Below are 13,254 nucleotides of genomic sequence, written 5' to 3'. Positions count from 1 at the left end.
CATAGGTATGCAGCTTTGTATAATTTGTGTGTGTGTGTGTGTGTGTGTGAGCACAAAAGATAATATTTCATTGCAACCAACCATGACCACACATATTAATGTACATTTTCCAAACCCTTCAATACGTCAGAGAGATTTTCCATAGTGAAAAGGACCTTACTATTTTCAGAACAGCAACTTGTATCTTCCATTCCAAGCTACCAAAAAGCCATAGAAAACAAGCGGAGCTCCTCCCGAATCAAGGCATAAAATTCCACATAATCATATAAAAGCAATGAAGGATGGTTATTAAACAAAAATAATATCCCATTAGGGTTCTAACAGAGGAATGCAACAGGTAAAATAGGGAGTGTAAAAATCAATCACTCCCCAAAACGAAATGGTTATCCAACCGTCCCAAAGGATCGCAGATCACATTAAAACTCGGGATTGCTTGAAAAATAACAGAACTAGGATATTCTCTAAGATAACATCGAAGAAAATGGGGCAAAGTTGAAAAATTGAAATCACATAAAGAAAACCAAGTATGCAGTTCTCCTTCTCCATTGAAATGGGTTAGATTGCAGTAAAAAGTTTATGAGCTGCACGCCATCCCCCTGCAGTATTCTTGAATATAAAACAAATGAATTGATGTTGTACAATATTAATAAGTAGCTGAGGGCTTGTCTGCTATCTAGGAATGAGTTAGATTGCATAAATCCACTATATCAAGAAAAAATGAAATTATGTTAAATGTGAAGGTAAAAGATGAATTTCTTATTAAGAAAACTCATCACTTTCAATTCCCAAAATTTTGTATGACTAGAAGAGACAAGTTTCTTTTATCTTAATTAAGAAAACTCATCCCATTCTGATCCCCTAAAAATAAGAAGTCATTCGCCTCCATCTTCAATTGCGCTTGAATGTTATCCAATCAATCTAATGAATCTTAATAACCAAACAAGCCTAAAAGGATATTATCGTACTGCAAACCGAACAAATTGGCAAAAAACTATAGCCACACATTAATGTACATTTTCCAAACCCCTCAATGTGTCGAAGAATGATCGCGTCAAAGAGAAATTTCCACAGTTCCACTTGTGAAAGCAAATTTAAAAGGACCTTATTGTTTTTAGAGTAAAGAACATTTTGCAACCTTGTGTTTTATGGCTATGTACAATTTAGTCTATGTTTTATAAAAGGAATAGTTATAGGAACTACAAAAATTTCATTTTGCACTTTAACCTTTTTGTAATTTGATAAAGAAAAATACAGTCGTAATGAGTGCAAAAGTACACCCCCGGTCGACCCGAAGAGTAAAGTTGTGTTCTTGGTCCTTTCCTCGGCCCATTTCCTTCAAATTGTTCTAAACCATTCCAAATGAAGTTTATGAGTTTTTGCGAATTTTCTTGTTCTTGCTATGAAAGCCTCAAGCTTGGAGCTTGACTCTGGTACTTTCCAATTAACTTTCGTAAAATTCAGGGATTCCATTGCGTATTGTGAATACAAAAGGCAGAGGAGATTTTTGCCTCACTTACCTACAAAACAAAATAGCGAGTAGGCATTTACCTAAACGTCACCTCAAGACTTGTTTAGATCCCACTAGAAAATAAGCCCGCACGTTGCAGCGGGAACCACTATTTCAAGCGTAACTGCATGAAGAAGACACATTTAACTTGAATAAATTCAACACAATCATAAATGAACAGAGAGACATGAGTGAATGAGGTCGATAAAATAAATAGCTTGGCTTTTATATACATTCAACTAAGCTAACATGTAAAGACATTGCACAATTAGTAGGGAGAAACTGAACATTCTTGATCATAGACATAGTTGCCAAAAAAGTTGTTTCCATAAGAAATAGAAGCAACATGTAGATCACACATATTTTGCCCTTGTAGTTAAGATGGCAAAATATGTGTCCTGCAGGGTAGGCATTTATTTCAGCAGTTAATAAAAAACATAGAAAGTGTTCAGTACTTGTTCAAGTAGCTAATTTTCCAAGCACAAATGTTCAAAGCCAAAAATATGCAGAAGCCTTGTTTCCATACGAAACAAAAGAAACAGAAGCAAGGCACCTGTTTTAGCAGTTACCAAAAAACAGAAAAAGTGTTCCGTTCTTGTTCGAGCAGCTAAGTTGTCAAGCACAGATGTTCAAACCTAAAAAGGAGGTAAGAATGGAATCAGACCCTCAAATGCACCAATGCAGGTAACACACTAATGCCCCTTCATACAAACTGCAGGCCAAGAAGCGCAAAAAACATTTGCATATTCCTTGAAGGAAAATTTCTAAGCCTTTGTTATATTATGTATTAAGAACCAAACTGTATCCCCCAACGCTAAATTTGTTGGGGTCACAATCCCCTTGCAAGGGTTGTAAAACTCAAAAGCTTATTGTCCAAAACCAAAACAATTTGTACCATTTACATGCATGTGCAACATATGCTTTACATTGGAAAAACATCTAAAATCAAATACAAATTTGTAAATTACGTACAAATTTTGTTTTACATTTTTATAATCAAGTAGCAATAGCAAGTAAAATTACAAACTTTTAGCAAACTGAGAGCAGAAATTAAGATGCAGAGATATCCTGAAACATACAACATACTGCATAGAAGCTAACAGTAAAGGTTTGTGAAGCAAACTGCAGCATGAGCGTCCTCTTGAACAAATTGGAGGTACTTTAACCTCAGTTCCTCCTCCTCAGTCAAAACAATTACAAAAACATAGTAGCTTAACTAAAAAATGCATGATGAAATGGATAGTTTTCATGCACAGAGAGAGAGAGTACTTTAATTTTTTTTTTATTTTATAAATATGAGACAGCTATAATAATATATCTAGCATTATCTCTTAGTTACATGTATAATAATACACAATTTGATGCGTGCCCAAAGTAAATCTTTTAGGAATGTCAACTGGCTAAAACATATTGGAAAATAATCAAAATAAAGCACTTTTGGTTGGTTAACTATTATAAACAATGGAAATTAGTATGAAAGTATTAAACTAAATCCCAATTAAGACAAAAGGCCTGCTTGACCAAGTTTAATAAACCAACATACTGAGGAGGTAATGCCAACAGGCACATAAATAGGAAGATTTGCAGCAGCCGTTCTGGAATAGCAACCGCTCGAACTACTTGAAGCGGTGCATTTAACTAATTTTACTCGGTTATGAACATATCAAAACTGCAGAGGGAAGAGACAGGGGTGGTTGGGGGGGGGGGGGGTGGGGAAGAGAGAGAGAGAGTTAGAGTGAAGGGGGAATTTTTTACAGTAATTATGCTTTACATTCTTGATTTTCTCTTGATGACTTGCACGTTAAAAAATCAAGGGTCAGAAAACCTTCAAAATGATAAATAAAAAATTATGTCCATATCATATAACGTAGTAAGGAAAGAAGCAATGCAAAAGAGTCTCTAAGAACCAAGTTAGCCTCCAAAGGCACACCTCAACAGTCTCAAGAATTTTGTTTCAAGTATAGTCTATCTTTTATTTTCAAAATGAAACATCTTTATGTACCAAGTAAATGATAACATAAAGTATCATTTTCAATCGACATAATGTTTTAATCGAACCCATACATACACACACACACACACACGTACGTATATGTGCACGCAGAAAAATCAACTATTTCCCTAGTACTAACAAAATTAGTAGTGTATATATATAACTACACTTTTGGATTTGGAGGAGGAAGCAACCATACCCTGAATATATCCAAGGCTAATGAAAGACTTGACTTGTTTGACTTGTTTGTTAGTTAGTTCTTTGCTCAAATTTCTCTCATTATATGTACTTGAACCTGAACCCATGCACTTGTACTCTTTGCAGGCCACATTGCTGCAATTTCAAATTATATGATTAACTCTCAAAACTAATTTTATGAAAATGCTTAATCATGTTTTAAATGACATAATCTGCTTACTTGTTACATTCAGGATGGTTTTCGTCGCTCCAGCCGGCAGGGCTAAACACCTTGGTCATGTTGGAGTAGGCATACACCATATGGGGTTTGCCTCTCCAAGCCCTGCCCAAATATGTGTCACTGCCTGCCCCCATTAATTATATGTTTCATTGTTAGTCACCAAGCATCAAAAGTTCTAAACCATGACTTGTAGACAAACAAAGAGATTAACTACACATATCTTAGTTAATCCACCCAAACTATGTTTTGAGAGGGGGAAGGAGAACAATCATGTGGAATTTACAGTTTATACGGTGAGACTTGCATAATCCACTCAATCATTGTCGTTCGTATACATTCTTCATAAATTATATGAAAATTATGGGGAAAACAAATAACATGCATACATCTATATACGTATGGCTTAACACCTGAGTGTAAATACACTAAATATTAACATTTAGAAAATGAACAAACCTGTTCGCGAAACATAGACCAATCATCAAGCTTCCCGAAGTTTCGAGGGACACAAAGATCGTCTTCTCATCTTCCCGAAGCTTCCCGAAGTTTAGAGGGATTGAAATTTGAAAAGAAAATTTTACATCCAATCCACCCATTACAACCCCTGGCATGAAACTAAATCCCACACCTAATCAAAAGACACAAAGCAGAAAATTACTCAATTTCAAAATCCAAATCAGAAAATAAAACCTCACCGTTTCTGTCGCTCACCTCTTCATCCCGCATATCTTCTCATATTATGATAAAAGACCTCTCTTCAAGTTTGGCCTCAGACAGTTGGTCCATCTCAGGCTAAAACTTTTCCAGACCTTAATAATTAGGGGTGGTTCGGTATGGGATACCGAACCGAAAACTATATACCAAATACCGAACTGAAAAAGTTCGGGATGAGATTTTAGCAACCGAAACCGATCCGAAATTTTGCCTTTCCCGAATTTCAGTATTCCCGAATATTTTTCAGTTTTTCGGTACGGTTCGGGACGCAGCCAACACCAGCCATCTTCAGTGGCTTCTTCACAAGCCTGCTCCTGAGAGATCTTAATACCATTCTCCTCCGCCACCTCCACCATTCTCAGAAAGCAACGACCACGGTGACGACTCCGAATCCACCTAGCTCCCAACCCCGCACCCACTCCTCTTCACAATCACATCTTCTCATGCCATTTCTGCACAAATCCTTTAGAACCCACATGCAAAAATCCAATCTTTTTCTTCGAGCACGGCGGCGACTCTGAGTCCACCTCGCTCCCAACCCCACACGGCCACACCCACTCCTCTTCACAATCACATGTTCTTATGCCATTTCTGCACAAATCCTTCAGAACCCACATGCAAAAATCCAATCTTTTTCTCTCAAGCTTCAGTGATCATCAAATGGAATTATTTGTTGTGGGTTATGAATCGTGCATGTGCAGCGCTGAGGATTCATAACCCAGAGACGAGAGAGCTTCAGAGAGGATAGAGAGAGAAATGGGTCGAGGCCAGAGACGAGAGAGCTTCTTCCTATCTCTGATTCCCAACACAAAGACTGCTTCTCTCTCTCTCTGCCTCAAGAATCAAGATTCAAAACCAAAACAAAAGCTTTGTGCTTTTAGTTTCCAAAAAAGCTTTGTGCTTTTATCCCAAACCGACAAGGCATCACCATCACATGCCTTTCCCATATTATTTTATTTTTGTTCCTTTGCTAGTGGAACCGAAAGGCTCTGCTTTTTATTTTATTTTTTCATTGTTCTTTGCAAATGTAGCGCTGGAAAGTAGGAATAAAAAACAAAAGAATATTTCGGGATTTCGGGAATACCGAACAAAAGAAATCTGGAAACCAATTCCATACCGAATATTTCGGTATTTTTCAGTATGGGATTACCAAAGTTCGGGATAGTTTCGGTTTGGGATTTTTCGGTTTGGGTTTGGGATTTTTTCGGTTTGGTTTGGAATTTTCGGGATTTTTTTCCAGCCCTATTAATAATCCTGCAATTCAGACCAACCCACTACAACCATAATCAGTGAACAGTTTACATTAAAACATATGAAATTACAGCCCATTTGATAGAAGATTAAGATTTCATTGTTTTAATAGAAATACCGAAAATTGAACATTTCACAACGAAGAACTAATTTCTCATTATTTAAAAATTAGTCATCAAATTTCATAAATAAAATTAAAAATAAAAAACCCCAAAAGAATGCAAAAAATTGGAACCTTTGGGTGAGCAAGTAGAAGACATCGCCCTCATTCCACATATTTCCACTGTGCTATAAATTCACTACTAAAGAGCAAAAAATTCAAGTTTGTTAGTCATAATATATCTCAAAAATTAACTCCTAAAAGTAATAAGAAAAGAAAAAGCACTAAAATTGACAGGGAAGAAAAGTTAAATTGTTTGTTAGTCATTTGAAATATCCAAGTCGCAAATTCTAATTCTCTATAACCGATCAGCCATATTGAGCTCATTTGTGCCCTCGATACAACCTATGAGCCACATTGAGCTCATTTGAAATATCCAAGTCGCAAATCCCCCCCACCCCACAGAGCCCATATATAAAGTGACAGTTTACCTTCGGAGTCTCAAGAACACGGCCCTTGACCTAAGTCAAGTCCTTATTTATAGAAATACCACATGTAGCAAGCACAGGATCATCATCATACTGGTCTTTTTTCATAGCCTGCAATAGTAAATCAAATGAGCAAGAAGAATTATTGCAACATGTGGTAAAGAAACTAAACCTTTCATGACCCGCAAACCAATATCAGTCATAGTTCTTATTCTTTCCTGAGGCTTCTGCCTTGATTTTTCAACTAAGGATGCCCTCTGCTTTGAAGATAATGCTTTTGTATACCGTTTAAGCGAAACTAATGAACAAAGCTAAAACACCAAGAGAAACCCCACGGGGAAGCACAAATCTAGATATCAGACAAAGGAGTTCCAAAAAGATAAGACTCTCTAAGAAAGAATGATACGACAATCAAAAGACACTGGCATGCCTCCAGAGGCAGAGAGTATGGTAAGGCCTTTTGGGCTTGCCATTGATCAAAACCCTAAATAATCAAACCAAATCATTGCACAGAGTTTTCAAAATATCTTTATCTTAGTGCCATAAGGAGAACCCTAAAATTATAGCTTAACTAATTGAAAGATAAGTAGAAATAAAAATACTCAATACTTACAGTCACTGTCTCAACTGAACAATAGCCACGGTCCACATAATCTCCCATAAACAAATAGTTTGTATCTGGGCACTGCAAAAAAATTGCAACAGGAAATTAATGTTATTTTTGGAAAGTGAAACATCCAACAGAACAAACCAGAAAACTACAAAATAAGGAAGAGAAAACATCACCAATAAGTAGCAACCAATTAACAACCTTGAAGAACACATACGATAAATTAAATAGCCCAAATCAGAACAATATCTTTCCTCCAATGCGGAAAAGCTCCGCCAGATCAAGGAATTGTCCATATCACCACAGATAGTTACAGGGCTTTTTACAGGCTGCAACACATAAAACCCAAAATGGTTATTCATTTACCTCATGACATGCCCAAATCTTTATAGGTCCAAGACCTGTATGAAACAATACAAAGAAAGACATGAAACAGAAACTTGCAACTATACTAACAATTCATTTTTATAAATATTAATGTATTATTACTTGGTCTTTATGTGGAACTATAAACATAACCACTATTCTTTTAAAAAACGGTTGATGGACTTGCTTCTTTTCATTATTATTATTATTATTATTTTTTTTTACATGAACACGAGATGTCAAATATGTCATTGTCACCGCCCATCTCTATTTTAAAAGGTAAAGGTTTTAATAAAAATAATAAATAAAAGAATGTTTCGCTAATTTTTTTTTCCGAATTATTGTAAATGGCCAATGCCGCTACTTACGTCATGTTTCCTACATTTTATCCAACCTTTGTAAAATATATCACGTACAAGAAAAGAAAAATAACAAATACATATTTAATGATCAGAATGTGACATTTTTTTTTTGACGCAATTTACATGAAATGTGGGTAAACTATAATGAAAATTTGGTCATTTATAATAGTTCAGGGAAATAGCTAAATGAAACTAGGATAAAATCCGCAAATACGGTATTGATTAAAGGGGAAAGACAGCGAAATAATTTTTTTATTTTTAAGTTTTTATTTGTTCTTCATATAGTAATTGTTAATTAACTATGAGAATTATTATTGACATTTCAAAAAATTTAATTATGCACTCTAAAGTTCTTATATTTAAAAAGAAAAATATTCTTTTAAGGAGTGCAAATTAAATTTTTACAGTGTCAATAATAGTTATCTTAAATATTTGTCATCAATAGAACAATTTTTTTTTTTGAGCCCCTTAGAGGGTAAGAGCAAATGAGTGACCCAACCCTCTTGATTACAAATGATGACGTTCCAATGACAACAATCAACAGAACTACTCCATTGCACTCCATTGCACAAGAGAAGATAGAGTGAGGGGGAATGCCAAGAGAGAGGTGCGTTCTGTTTGGTTGCTTACAGCTAACAAGTCAGCACACACACATGTGGGCGCAACCAAAGGTTTGCAGCTGATTTTATTTTATTTTTAATAATTTGTATTTATTCTTTTTTTTTTTTGCTTAGAATTATCCAAACCCCCATTTACGTTTGAAGAGAATTTCATGGCATGAAAGAAACCAAAAACCGAAGACCTCCATAGGTCATGACTAAAACCACTAAACACAACCAGAGATTAAGAAGTTGTTTTGCCACTAGTATTATGTTCTAATGATGTTTCTTCTTATTTGTAAGTAAGACGTTTTAAGTTCAACTCGTGTAAATTGCGAATTCATTTCCAATATATTGAGTTGGTTTTCATTTTAATACTATTTAGTGGCGTATACGGCATGCAAGAAAATAAAAGATACAATGTCTCTCAAGAATGCATGCAAATTGTAGTAACCAGTCGAAAGTGAAAATAGAAGATAAGTTTCTAATTGAGCATAAAAAATATCTTCACATTGCAAACCGTTCAATACGTCGACAAGAGATTTCTTATTTCTTCCATTCTCAACTACCAAACAAGGCATAAACACAATCGTATGAAAGCAATAATGGATGGTTATTAAACAAATAAGATATAAGAGAATTGTCACATCCCAGACCGGCTCCGCCGTAGTACGATATTGTTTGTTTTGGGCCACGTTCTCACGATTTTGTTTTTGGATTTTGGCACGAGAACTTCTCAAGGGGTCACCCATCCTAGGATTGCTCTCGCCCGAGCTCGCTTAACTTCGGAGTTCCAATGGAATCCAAAGCCAGTGAGTTCCCAAATGGCCTTGTGCTATAAGGAGGGAAGTATGTACATATAAGGCAGATCACCCCCTCTCCGTTGGTCGATATGGGATCTTACAATCCACCCAACTTAAAGGGGAACCTAGCGTCCTCGCCGGCACATCCGCACCGAACGGCAGAGTGGCTAGGAGCTCTGGAAGTTAGACCAAAAACTTGCAAAATTTCAGGTTTTCATAAGGAAGGCGAGTACAGTTGTACTCGCAAGCGTATGGGCGCGTGGCTGCTTGTGTATGTTATTAAACTAAGTTAATTAGTAATATAGGGGAAACGTATCCTGAGGACGTACAGGGTCAAGCAAGGCTTGGAGGTTTCGTTTCAACTACGTATCTGTGAATGGGCAGTTTATTCTATATATATAGCTCATAGTTTCCACAAATGCATTTAAATGATTTACGCCTGTTATGCCACAATTTTAATTTAATTTGGTAATTATTGCCTTGTGATTGGAATTATAAAATGGATATGACATGTTCATATGCATAATTACCTGCTTATAAATATGGTATTGTGGCAGAATACTAAAATGATTCTACAGGACGTGCAGGTAAATTCAGGTGAGTTTAGTATATTGATTTGAATTGTATGACATACACATATTCATATAGTTAGCTCATCATTACTACACCCCCGTGTTAGTGCTCTCGCCCGGGGCCAGGGCTAGGGCTAGCCTTCACGTATATGTTCACCTGCCACACCGTATGCTCGTCTTGGATCCAAGTTAGGTGCTAGCATGTCGTACAGGTCGTGTTAGACGACTCCGACTTGTAGGTGAATGCGATTAGTGCAAGCTTCACGTGATCGTAGCACAAGAGCATATATTATTATTACACCTAGCCTGTCGTACATGTCACATTAGGTGACTCCAACTTGTGTGATAGTATACATTGATAAGCATATGCCTATACTTATATTGTTGTTGAATTATTCCTATTATGGCATATTTATGATATATATTGTTGGCATACATTAAATCTTCATACTAATACGTAGTATGATTTTAAGGAAACTATACTTGTTTTATGGCGAGGGGTTACTATGTTCAAAAATAAAAGTTTTCTTACAAATATTGTTTTGCTGACCCACTCAACTTTGTTTTTTGCCCCTCCAGGTTTAGTAGCTGGGCTTATGTATAAACGAGGATGTTGGCAAATCTCATGAGATGGTTATCTTCAGTGGTATAACCGTAATCCTATTTTATTATGATGTCTTATGCTCTGACATCACGTGTGAATTGAGTTCAATCCCGCTCACTGCGCACTCTTTAGTTTAGACACTTTTAGGTTTAAAATTTATTCACCATCCTTTTCTCCACTACACTATATTTTATGGCTTCGTCACCTTCCAGGTGTCGGTCATCACAGCTCGATTTGAATTCCAAATGGACATTCTGGGTCGGGATGTGTCAAGAATAATGCAAGAGAATATATATATATATATATATATATATATATATATATATATATATATATATATATATGAGCAAAAAGCAAAGACCTTAGTTTGCTAAGAAAACTGGCAAACAACCATGACGGCACATTAAGGTACTTTTTTCCAAACCCTTAAACATATCAAAGAGAGGTTTCCAAACCCTTCCATACGTCGAAAGAGAGATTTCCAAACCCTCCAATATGCCAAAGAGAGATTTTAGAACCCTTTAATACGTCAAAGATAGATTTCAAAACATTTTATTGACTAAATAGCCTTAATTTTATTTGAATTTTTGCATAGGCGATTTTTATAGAGCAATTTATAATATGAACTGTTCTGATTAAAAACACGAAGTTTTATGAATCGGCAACAAATAGTTTTGAGTAAGAATTCCTACTCTTCCTTTGAGTACCCAAGTATTGTTCGCTTTGTTGTGAGAGTGATAGTGTTAGTGGATTAGATACTTAGTTGTTAGGGAGAATGGGAATCAGTGAGAGAATCTACACTGAGGTGCATAGGCATGATTACTTTCCCTCACAGCAGTAAAGCGTCATCTGCATAATGGATTGTTATTGTACAAAAAAGATTTCCCATTGGGGTTCAAAACAGAGGAATGCAAAGAGGTGAAACAGGGAATGTAAAAAGCAATCACTCCTTGAAACAAAATCGTTATCCAACAATCTCAAAGGATTGCATATGACATTAAAACTCATGATGCTTGAAAAATAACACAACCACTGAACCGGGATATTCTCTAAGATAACACCCATGACAAAGGGACAAACTTTAAAATTTAAAATCACATAACGAAAACCAAATGTGCGCTTCTTCTTCTCCATTGATAGAGTCCAATTTGGACTACCACCAAAATTATGAGTGTTGAGTCCATCCCACAAAAGGGTATAAAGAACAGAAATAACTTAGTTTAATTAAACAGATAGGCCTACTCATATCGCACGCCTATCAAGCAGAAAATTGTAGTTCTCGACCCTTCTCTACCTCGGTCGGTTCCATTTTACCCTCCTCAAAGAAGATAGTAGTAACCAAGTACTAGAAACAAGACAACTAACACAACAGCAGGAGCAGCTCATAGCCAATAGTTAGTACTCGACTTTTTCCTCTTCAGCTCCTTCGGTAATGCATCTGAACCTCTAGCTCGATCTTTTTTCCTCAGAATTTTATCCTTTTGCACCTTCGCATTTGCCGGGACAGGAGCTTCAACCTTTTCAATTACCTTTTCTGGTTTTGCAACCTCAGCAACTGGTTCTATCGGTTCCTCGGAATTGGCCTTGGGTGCAGATGATGACTTATTCTTTGCTTTCTTTTCACGCTCCTGAAGCAAATCAAATTGGTAACTCGTGTCAGTTTCTAACGCCAACCAGATTAACATAAAGTACCAAAAATAAATAAAAAGATAATTTCCTTAGCTTCTTCTCGGCTTCCTTCTAAGCTTTATTAGCTGCTTTAGCTGCATCTTTCTCTCATCTTCTTCCTCTCCAAGGCCTACTTATTCTTTTCTATTTCCTCGATCTTCTCTTTTCATCTCCTTCAACTTAGCCGGATCAATTTTATTTTCTTTTAGGATCTCCTTTGTCTGCTTTTCGGAAACAAATATTTCCTCATCTGCCGCGTCAATATCCTCTGCAGTAGATTTTGGCTTTATTAATTCTTAGCCCTGTTGTTTTAGAAGTGGTGAATTTCATCATACACATGTAAAACCTTTTAAACCTCACTCGGAAAATTTGACCGAGTGCTGAACCCGCCTTAACCTAAAGAATACAAATGATACCTGCAAGATAATATCTCTAATTAAGTTTCTCCCTAGCAATCCCTGTACCAGGAATTGCACCTAGGAGTGACTATGAGAACAAGTTCACTTCGATTAAAAGATGGATGCTTCTGTAACATAAGATACAATGTTAGTACCTAAATCCTGCAATTACATGATCACTTGTCAATACTTCCGGATGTCCAACAGAAATCCAGCACCGCTCAGCCTAGACAATTGGAAGCAGCAAAATATGTCAATTAATTCACGTACACTTCGATATGCATAAGTGCTACACAACAAAAAATCACTGTTCTAAAAATTCCCGCCTAGAGCCGCCTACGCGCTAGGTAGTTGATTATCGCCCCAATTAATGTCTAGACGTTTGAAAATTAAGAAATGGCGCCTAGACCTATTGAAGCGCCCCCCTAGACCGCCTAGACACCTGCCTAGCTGCCCCGACCCGCCTAGGTCGCGACTCACTTAGACATAAAATAGAGACTTGTTGCATACTTAAATGAATACACAATATATCCTTGTTCCCATATTTTCATTATGTTCCAATACTTCATAATATATATATCATTCGATTTTGTAGTTTATGATGAAATTATACATATTTTAAATATAAGCAGATACTTATTTACACAAAATATAATAAATTTATTTAAATCGGCCTAGTCCACCTAGGCACCCGCTTACGCCCCACCTAGTCACCTAGACACTAGGCCCCTAGCCGGCCGCCCGACTGGAGCCTACATGTTTTAGAACTTTGGAAAAAAGTATTTAGTTCAACCTGCGGGT

General features: G+C 36.4%; 1 long non-coding RNA gene across 2 annotated transcripts; it reads right to left on the bottom strand.

Annotated features, from left to right (window-relative positions):
* Positions 1 to 941: 941 nt before the first annotated feature.
* LOC108866035 lies at positions 942 to 5,080 on the bottom strand. 2 transcript variants are annotated; one of them, XR_007259366.1, is made up of 6 exons: positions 4,630 to 5,080; positions 4,375 to 4,546; positions 3,919 to 4,042; positions 3,700 to 3,833; positions 2,061 to 2,142; positions 942 to 1,631 (listed from the first exon to the last, which is right to left on the bottom strand). It is a non-coding gene; the product is annotated as an uncharacterized LOC108866035 (long non-coding RNA). The 2 variants fall into 2 exon arrangements; XR_007259367.1 differs by having other exon boundaries at positions 4,375 to 5,080.
* Between the last annotated feature and the right edge of the window lie 8,174 nt (positions 5,081 to 13,254).

Source organism: the organism of the source record quoted next, unplaced genomic scaffold, assembly GCF_019419815.1.
Source record: "Pyrus x bretschneideri cultivar Hongxiangsu unplaced genomic scaffold, Pyrus_bretschneideri_v1 Contig25, whole genome shotgun sequence".
In the NCBI taxonomy this organism is placed as follows: Eukaryota; Viridiplantae; Streptophyta; class Magnoliopsida; order Rosales; family Rosaceae; genus Pyrus; species Pyrus x bretschneideri.
Note: the sequence above shows the minus strand (reverse complement) of the source record. Positions and strands in the feature narration are given on the sequence as shown.